This window comes from Silene latifolia, chromosome 2 (genome assembly GCF_048544455.1).
Source record: "Silene latifolia isolate original U9 population chromosome 2, ASM4854445v1, whole genome shotgun sequence".
NCBI classification, from domain to species: domain Eukaryota; kingdom Viridiplantae; phylum Streptophyta; class Magnoliopsida; order Caryophyllales; family Caryophyllaceae; genus Silene; species Silene latifolia.
In genome coordinates this window covers 190,062,156-190,072,184 of record NC_133527.1, presented here as the reverse complement: position 1 = coordinate 190,072,184, position 10,029 = coordinate 190,062,156, and the positions used below count along the sequence as shown (strand labels likewise).

The window sequence follows — 10,029 nt, the reverse complement described above, 5'->3', positions numbered from 1 at the left end:
AAGCGACTTCTCTGTGTTGTTATCACATACGTAAATTCATATTCCACTTACCTCGCAAGAGCGTGGGAGGCATGAGATAATGTTTTTTTTTTGTTGCTGTTGTAGAAATGTCTTGCGGAAGTAATTCTGAAGGAAAACAAGGAAGCAGAAGCTTACACTGGATTTAAGAGTACTTTCCTTTGAAAAAGGGAACGATTTTACTGTTTATTTACCCACATCTCCTAGTTAGGTACTTGTGTAAACCTATAAGGCGGTTTTACACAAGTATTAGTGTAAAATTATAAACTAATTGACCAATTACCCCTTAGAAAATTGTTTTTAGTAACTACCTATTTCGTGCTGGAGCTATTATTTATCATTCATTTGTAGTTTTTACATGTAAAACAATTCGATACTTGGTCACAAATCATTGCTCTAACAATAGCATTGGATTATTTTGTAGGATTGAATGACGGTTGGGTTCTTGTTATTAAGATCGGAAACTTGGGCCATTTTACAAACATCTGATTATTTTCGTTTAATTTACTTATTAAATTCTGTTTTTAGTTTATTTTGGATTCGACAGGTGAACTTTTCAAAATCTTTGAAAAGTTAACAAGTTTTATGTTTTTTCAGAGTATTTTATTTTCATGATGAGGTATATTATTGAGATTAAGATGACAATTCTATAATGTTAAAATCAGTTATTAAAACTTTCAAAAAACCATTAAATCTACGTAATATCGCAATCTAGTAGGTCTCCCAAGGAACAGTCTCGCTAGCTCTTACCAACTAACTGAAACTTGAAAGACTTGTTACGATTTAAAATAAAAATAGTATTAAATGTCATAAATTGAATACGTATAATAAAAATAATTTTAACCAATTGAAGTACGAGGCGACTGTTTGCTCATGTTTTGGTCATAGTCTCGTAGCAATAGACCACTATCCGAATATGGCTAATACATGTACAGAATAGAAGTGCAAAAAATAAATAAAAAAGCTCGATGGTGATATGAACCTATGTCGTACAATGGAAAGTGAGGGAGCATTCATTTTATAAGTCTAAAGGAAGTTTCGTCCTCAACCCGAATATGTCTAATGAATAATTATTACCCCGTATAATGTATGCTTAAAACGATTTCAGATTACCACGGGTACTATAGGAAGGTGATGAGTGAGTTTAATGTATGATGTACATAAATGGTGAGGAAGAACAGAAAAAAGGCAGCATACTGAGATGAAGTAAATGTTGCATGTGAATATGCTTTAAAATTCAAAGGGGAGAAATATATAACCATTTTAGTGATAATACTAAATTTTGCCTGAAATTTTCCTATTACAAAAATATTACTAGGAATTATTAGGTGAAGACTACAACCTTCACAGCAGATTTCCCTTGTTTCATTTTAGTTGTTGGTTCATAAAATTTCAATATGGTTTATATGGGTTTCAGGGATGTGGTGCACTCTCTTGACTGGCAACACCAATCCTACCCGACATCTAACGATTTTGCTGTTCTTCCATTGTTCGCGCTGTTTTTCCCCTTAATTCGTTTAATCTTGGATAGATTTGTGTTTGAGGTAATTTTTAGTTTCATCCTTTCGTATATATATAAATCATATTGTATTACATACTACGTGTTAAGTAAATAGTATCAAATCATTTTGGGATTAAGGCTCTGATGTAGTTGTTTGTTGTTGTTTGTAGAAAATAGGAAAGAGATTGGTCGACAGAAAAAAGAAGCTAAGAAAGTTTAAGGAATCAGCGTGGAAATGCGTATACCATCTGTCAGCAGAAATTCTTGTTGTATCAGTAACTTATAATGAACCGTGGTTCAGTAACACTGTGTACTTTTGGCAAGGGGCTTGAGATCAGGTTTGGTCTGATCAGAAAATGATTAAATGAAGTAAGATATTCGAGTCTTTCTTCATTAACCGATTTTCTTACTGCTGCGCATAAATAAAGGCCAAAATTTCAATTGTAATCCTTTACATTATTGTTTCTGTGCAGGGTGAAGTTAAAAGGGCTGTATATGTATGCTGCTGGATTTTATTTGTATGCGATCTTTGCCCTTGTTTTTTGGGAAACAAGACGTTCTGACTTTGGTGTTTCGATGGGCCATCATATTGCGACTACTATTCTTATTGTCTTGTCTTACATAACAAGGTATATACTCTTTATACTGAACTAGTTCTATTTTCAGTCACAGTCTTCTGTTTTCTGTCAAATTTCTGTTTACAGACAGACTTGAAGAATATCGACAATAATTGGACTCTTACAGATGAATGCAAATTTAGACGATTAAATCTGGAGTCTCTTATGTTGTGTCATTCATGCAGATTTTCTCGTGTTGGTTCCGTGGTGTTAGGTATCCATGATGCCAATGACGTGTTTCTTGAGGTTGCGAAGATGGCCACTTATTGTGGTGCTGAAGCAATTGCCGACATCTCCTTCAAGCTGTTTGCAATATCGTGGGTTGTGCTTCGCCTAACATATTACCCGTTTTGGATCCTCTGGAGTACAAGGTGCGCAATTCCTGACCCTCTACTCATTTCTACTCTTTCCTCTTTGGCTTCATCTGTTACATATTGTCTGATTTGTTCTTCCGCTTTTCTATGGCAGCTACGAAGTTCTATCGATACTAGATATGGAAAAGCATCCTGTGGAAGGGCCTGTCTATTATTATGTGTTCAACACACTTCTGTACTGGTTGCTGGTCCTGAATATTTACTGGGGAGTACTAATATTTCGGATGCTGATGAAGAAAGTCCTCGGAAGAGGGAAACTTACTGACGATGTTCGTTCTGGTAAGCCACTAGTTATTATACATTCATATTACTTCCTGTTTTGTTTTACGCAAAGTGAGGCAGTGGTACAATAGCCAATAGGGCGGGGTGAGTGAAACCGAACCCAGAAGAATTCCATAGATTCTGTCGATTTTTTGACTGTTTGCTCCTAAAGCATCAATTAACCGATTGTCTACTTTTGCGATGCAGACTCTGAAGGTGAAGACAATCATGAAGATTGATCCTGTTATTTGCCATACTAGAATCCTCGGATCAAATTCCGACAATCATTTCTCTCTTGTATGGTGTTATTTGCAGATTAATGACCCAAATTGTTTAACCTTTAAATGTTTTTGTACAAGCGCGTTTATTAGAAACATTGGTTAGCCTTTAAATGCCTTTGTGCATATTGAAACCAATGTACAATTTTACGTTTCGATTTTATTCTATTTGATCCCCTCGATTTAAAGTAGAATCCGACTTTAACAACATTGGTTTCAAGTTCAACTCTCAAGAGAACATCAACCACATATCATATTGCTTGGTATTATTATCTCAAGAACAATACCGAATACCCATAGAATTTGTCGCCATAAAATTCAACACAATTTATTCATTGGAACGGAAAGACAACGATGGTTTGAGAAACATAATGATTACGGAATCACAAATACTTGTGTAGTTGTGTAAGACGGTTGACACAAATTTATCATAAAACGAGATCTGTTAATAACCACTTTTACCACCAATTAAAAGGGTTTTGTTTAGATCCGTTTTACAACTATATTAGTGAAAAACCGTCTTACACGAGACTACTCACATGTTTCACCTTCTACAATCCCAGTCGAGCAACCACCAAGTCCAGACACAGCATTCAGTCGCTCCAGTCGCTTCAGCCTGAAGACAAGTCAATCCAGAACAACATTGAGCATTCGGATCATCTTTGTTGCAAGGATATCCTTTCAAGGAGCACCATTCTTGCGTCTTTCGCCTTGTCTCTTCATTCCTTCCGTCCTTGTATCCCAACACAATTCCTACATGCTTAAAGCGCCTTTTAGTCAAAGCATTAACAGTGAAAATTGACCTGACTTAAACCCGACAAACAAAAATGACAAAAGTAATAACCTTTATATTGGAATAAAAAGTAAACTGACCTGATGATAATACGAGGATGAGAAACGCGAAAGCTAGTGGCTTGAAACCACCTAGTGAAGCCATGATAATATTTCGACTCGTCTTGGTTATTAGAGAAATACTTTTGAACTTAGCTATTTAGATGCTCTTCCAAGTACTTTGAGCATTGCTATTTATAACGAGTCTTTTATGCTCTGTTTGGTAAAATTAGTTGAAAAGATAGCTGAACCCTGAAAAGGTAGTTGAAACCTGAAAAGCTAACTGAAACCTGAAAAGCTAACTAATTAGATAGCTGAAAATTATGAACTGATAAGGTAGTTGATAATATAAGAAAATGTTTGGCAAACTTACTGGAAAAGTAACTCATTTTGATGAAATGACGTAAAAAATATGATAATTATTTAATAGTATAAATTTAAGGGATAAAAAAGAAAAATCAAATTAAAACAGGTACCTGAAATATCAAATACTGCCCGCTAGCCTTTGATATTTCAGGTAGCTTATTTGGTCAAATAATATACTTGTCAAACGCTTACAAAAAAAATAAGATATCTGAAATTTTGGTCAAATAAGCTACTTTGACTAAATCAGTTACCTGAAACGCTTTACCAAACAGAGCCTACCAATCAATAATTTACATTTGCTTTATTTCCTCTCACAAAATAAAGGAGTATAAATTATTCATTTGAGGGAATAGCGTATAGGAACGGGTTATTGTAATTAAAAATGACTTTGTCTTAATAATTGGAATATTTTGGATCAAGATAAGGTAGCTTTTATATATTAATCGTCTATAAGATGGGGAATTGTTGGGCGGTGCACTTCAAAGTCATTTTTTTAATGAAAAAATAGTCATTTTTAAATCGTAGAACCAAAACCTTGGAATATAATTCGAGGTCAACTTATTTTATATTTTTTTAATTCGCAATTTTAAAAAGGATATTTTGTCAAACACAATTTAAAAAAAAAATTCCAAACACAACCTTTAGTAATTTTATTTTGTTAAAACACGACTTTTTAACCGGATTTCGACAACTTTCTAATCTTGCAATGAGGCGACTTTCAGTCTATATTTGAGATAGAAAACAAGGCCGGTTTGAGGTGTTCTTAGACTCGTTCGAAAAGTGGTACAGGCTTTACAACGGTTGTCAATACGGTGGTCAAAGGCATCCTTATGTGGTGTTGATTGGTGTGTAAAGTAAGGCTGCTCAGAAAAAGGGTTGACCCTAGGGTTGCTGGTGTTAAGGGTTTCAGTATGGAGCTTAAATTCAATGAATTCCTCCTTGATCACCCTGTTGTTCTTCACCTATTTAAAGTCAAACCGAGACGATCGAAGCAAATATTGACACGCAGATGAGAAGAAGTTGATGCGCTTTCCCAGAGCATCGCCAAGGGCATAAATTATCTATGTCGATCCAAAATCATCTATGTGAACAAATATGGTTATAGTATGGTTATGTATATACGAGTAGTATATACTCCGTATCAGGGGCGGCTATGGCGGGGATGCGGGGGATTCTTCCGCACCCCTTTGTCAAAAATAAATACAAATTTGATTGGTAAAGAAGCATATTAATTATGTTGATCTAGTGGTTTGTGATATGTTTTCTTACCTTATAAGGTCATGACTCATGGGTTTAATTCTTCAATTGAGCAAATTTTTTTCATGCTCTTTCACCATATATTTTGGCCAGTTAAATAAGATTTTTTAATATATAACTCGATTTTTCATTGTAAATTTTTTTTACACAATCCCATTTATCAAATCCTAGAATCTTCCCTGCTAGTCCGTATATGTTTTTGCCTAGTTTGTACTCCGTGTGTAATGAAGATGCATTATTTACGGATGTAAATAATGAAGTAAACTCAAAGTCCAACTTTCCGGCATTAGATCCATGCTCAATATCTATTTTCGAAAATGAGAAAGAAAATCAAGAGAAGGAGAGATTTGTGTGGAAATAAAGAAGGAGATAATATGAGAGGCATAGCCTAACTTGTAGGCAGGAAAAGTGTACATAACTATGTATAGTGGTTAAATGAGTGGAATGGAGCGAGTAGAAAGTAAAGATCCTTTATTTTGATCGGGTTCGTTATATATAGGCATACACCTAACGATACAACCCCTTTCGAACTATATTTGGTTTCATGTGCTCCTACTTCCCTAAATCACAATCAAAATAACAAGCAATGTTCGGAGTTAGCGTATTAGACCAAAATTGCCCATTGACCGACCCTAAACTAAAATGCCCTAACTCGTAACTCATGAGCTATTTTTTAAAGTTTCTAAGAACAAACGAGAATAGAAAGGACTCAAAGTTTATCTCATGTATCTTACTTAGTGAGAGACTGTTTCTCATAAATATATTCCTTTTATCTTGTGTATCTTGCTTACCAATCAATGAGAGACCGTCTCCCACTAATTTAGTGAGAGACATAAGGAAAAAAGTAATTAAGTGATAATTTCGATCCACACAGCCTCTAAAATTAATCAATTTTCCTAATTATAAATGATAATTTAAATGTAGAACAAACATTTGATCTGTTAATCACAAATTACTAAGGTGAAATCATCCATCATATGGGTGCCCTGCAAATAACACCCCATCCTATCAGTAATTCCAATTAAATCTATCTTATCCACTATTCTTCCCATAACAAACTCACTTAAAATGATGACCGGTTACTTTAGGTTAATTATAATTATAATTAACAAAACCCAACCATTTAACTTTCTCTTCTTCTCTGACCATCATTTTCCCTCGTAAAAACAAACACACCCAGCAACCACCGACTCACTTAAAATGATGACCGGGTCGGATCATTTCAGGTTCGGATTAGTGACGGGTCCTGGTCGGTTAGAGTTCATGTCGGTCATCTACGGGTAGCAAGTCGGGTGAAGTCATTAGCAGGTTTGTACCGAGTTAGGTTATCAACATAAACGTATTTGATTTTATATAGTCCCTCCGTTCCATAATATAAGAGCATCTTTGTTAGAATATGGATACAAGATATCCATATTATGTTGAGATATGATGCACTAACCAATTGATAGGTATAATATCTTCCTTGTATATATTAGGCATAGTTTGTTATTTGGTTACTTTATTAGTAGTAGTCAATATTCTTTTGCCTAATTAGTAGGATGTAGCTAGGAGTATATTAGAGCTGATCATATGGCCCAGGCCCGCTAGCCCGACCCGGTCCAGCCCGATTTTTCTCCGGGCTTGGGCCTCGATTTTAGGCCCAAAAAGCCCAATGCCCGATTCAATATAATAGGGCCGGGTTTGGACCGCCTTTACGGCCCGAATTTTGGCCCGGCCCGGCCTGAACATATGCAAAATTTACGAATATGTACAATTTAAGAATGTTAATAAGCATTTAGTAAAATAATTAACCAATTAATTGTTGTATTGTAAATAAGCTGTAGTTGTAACACCCCCATACTCCAAGTGCCTTACCAGGACCACTCAGGTATGAAAATATTACCATCTCGGTTACCCGAGGCAATGATAATCAAATAAACAATGAAGAAACAACGTTTAAATATAAATACTTAGTGAAGAGTTACAATTTCTCAAAACCAAACCAAAAGTGTAATACATGTTCTCAAACTGACTGTTCTAACTGAAATGTAAATAAACTAATAAGCTACAGCGGAAGACTCCTATCATCATGTCGTGGTAATCCCAAATATCCCAAAGACTCATCTCATACCGCTCAATATCTGCTCACCATCCCCGAATGGATCACCGCAGGTTTACAAAACAACAACCGGGGTCAGTACTAATCACACAACTCAATATATATATCAACAATAAGATAAACAAACAGCTTAACTGTCACACACACACACAACCAATTCCAATCATCTCAATCATCGATCGTCCACCGGGACCCACCCAATGTGGGGGACCGCAGCCGTACCCACCAAATCCCCGCTCCACATAGTGAGCGATAACCCTGTCCATTAATGTGCACATCCCTTCTGTGGCGGGTTCCACAGAAGGCGAAACTAGGGCGTGAAGCCACTCCCGCAAGTGACCCCACTCAGCCGAGGACACGCCTCGAGAGCCATAGACAACAATCACAATCACAATCACAATCACAACCGTCACAATACAATTACTATATCAAACAATCAATCTCAACACATCATCAATCATCCCATTATGGGACTAATACTGAGTAGAAAATCCTACCTGGAAAGCACACTCGTCGGACGGTCTCTCTCTCTTCTACCGATATCAAAAAGCTTCCTCTATGAACCCTCCTCCTATCATACAACACATAAATGCTACCAAATCACATACTACTCAAAAACCCCCAAATCCCTATATTAGGGTTTAACCAAATTAAAGGAAAGACAATAAAAAGGGTACATAGATCTTACCCTCGACGCAAGGAATTCAACGGTATAACCAACAATGAGAACCGACCTCCCAAACTCCAGGAATTGCTAACAATGCGATTAAGATGGTGAACTTGCTTGCTTTCTCTCTTAAACAGTAAATTAGGTTTTGCAAAAGTGATTTAGAAACAATGACGGAAGGTTATATATCTTAATCGCATAATTAACAAAACCCGAGAAAACTCCCCGTAAAACCGGCTACTCGATCGAGTACCCAAGGTACTCGATCGAGTACCCCCCCTACTCGATCGAGTGCCCCAGCTACTCGATCGAGTACCCAACAGGTCAGAAACTTTTCTAAAACGCAACTTACCCTTACTCGACAGAGTAAGGCCTACTCGATAGAGTACCCAAAGACTCATAAATACGGAGTATTACAGTAGTCACTTGTTTACATGTATTAGTTTGATAAGGCTTAGTATTTTCCGTTAGCGGTATTTATATGATAATAAATGAGCTAATGATTTTGTATTACACTAGTGCCGATAAATTGTTTACCATTATCGGCGTGCTAAGTCAATGTTTTTGAACCTAAAGAACAACAAATATCAAATCAATTACAAAACTAAAATAACATACATGAGTGAGCACCGCACTAAAATATATTATTACACTACTAAAAATTGTGCATTTAGTTTTATGAGTCACCTCAAGCAGATCATAAAAGCTTCATTAAGTTACTACTTTTTAATTGACAATACTCGAAAAAAGTCACATAATTCTATACGAAAATTTTGATAATAAATACACAAATTATTTAACTTCATAATGTAGATTTCTAAACTTATTTCAAGCGGGAAAATATTTAGCCTGAATTGGCCCGAATCGGCCCGAAAGCCCGTTTTAAGCCCGCATGGGCCGGGTTTGGGCCGATAAAAATAGGCCCGCACTTGTAGTCCGGCCCGACCCAACCCGCACACTTGGGCTTAATTTAATGTTTGGACCCGGCCCAAACCCGGCCCGGCCCGGCCCATGATCACCTCTAGAGCATATATGTTGTACATTGTACCTAGTGTTGGGCAATAAGAAATAATCTTAATTCTTCTCAGACTCTTATGTTTCACAATCTTCAATTGTTACAAAAAAAGGACATGCATGCAATTTTGTAAAAATTTCAAGCAGGATGCTCATCATTGGAGACGGAAAATTATGACCCGCTTGAAAGCTACACCTGCTCTACCAAGCTACATGCTTGATTTTTGTTGCTTGGTTTTTATTGGTCGATTAATGTGAAGTGGGTCTATTCAAGCTACAAAGTATAATAACTTATCATTGGGAGAACTTGTAGCTTGAGAACAATATTGCTGAAAATAACTATATGGCATGTCAAGCTACAACATAAAGATGCTAGAATCCTCGGATCAAATTCCGACAATCATTTCTCTCTTGTATCGTGTTATTTGCAGATTAATGACACTGATTGTTTAAGCTTTAAATGTTTTTGTACAAGCGCGTTTATTAGAAAGATTGGTTAGCCTTTAAATGCCTTTGTGCATATTGAAACCAATGTACAATTTTACGTTATGATTTTAAAGTTTCATTTTAATCCTATTTGATCCCTCGATTCAAAGTAGAATCCGACTTTAACAACATTGGTTTCAAGTTCAACTCTCAAGAGAACATCAACCACATATCATATTGGTATTATTATCTCAAGAACAATACCTATAGAATTTGTCGCCATAAAATTCAACACAATTTATTCATTGGAATGGAAAG

At 36.0% G+C, this 10,029-nt stretch overlaps 1 pseudogene; it reads left to right on the top strand.

The window, feature by feature from the left end:
• The first annotated feature begins 1,409 nt into the window (after positions 1-1,409).
• Positions 1,410-3,160, top strand: LOC141643999 (ceramide synthase 1 LOH3-like; annotated as a pseudogene).
• Positions 3,161-10,029: the final 6,869 nt, after the last annotated feature.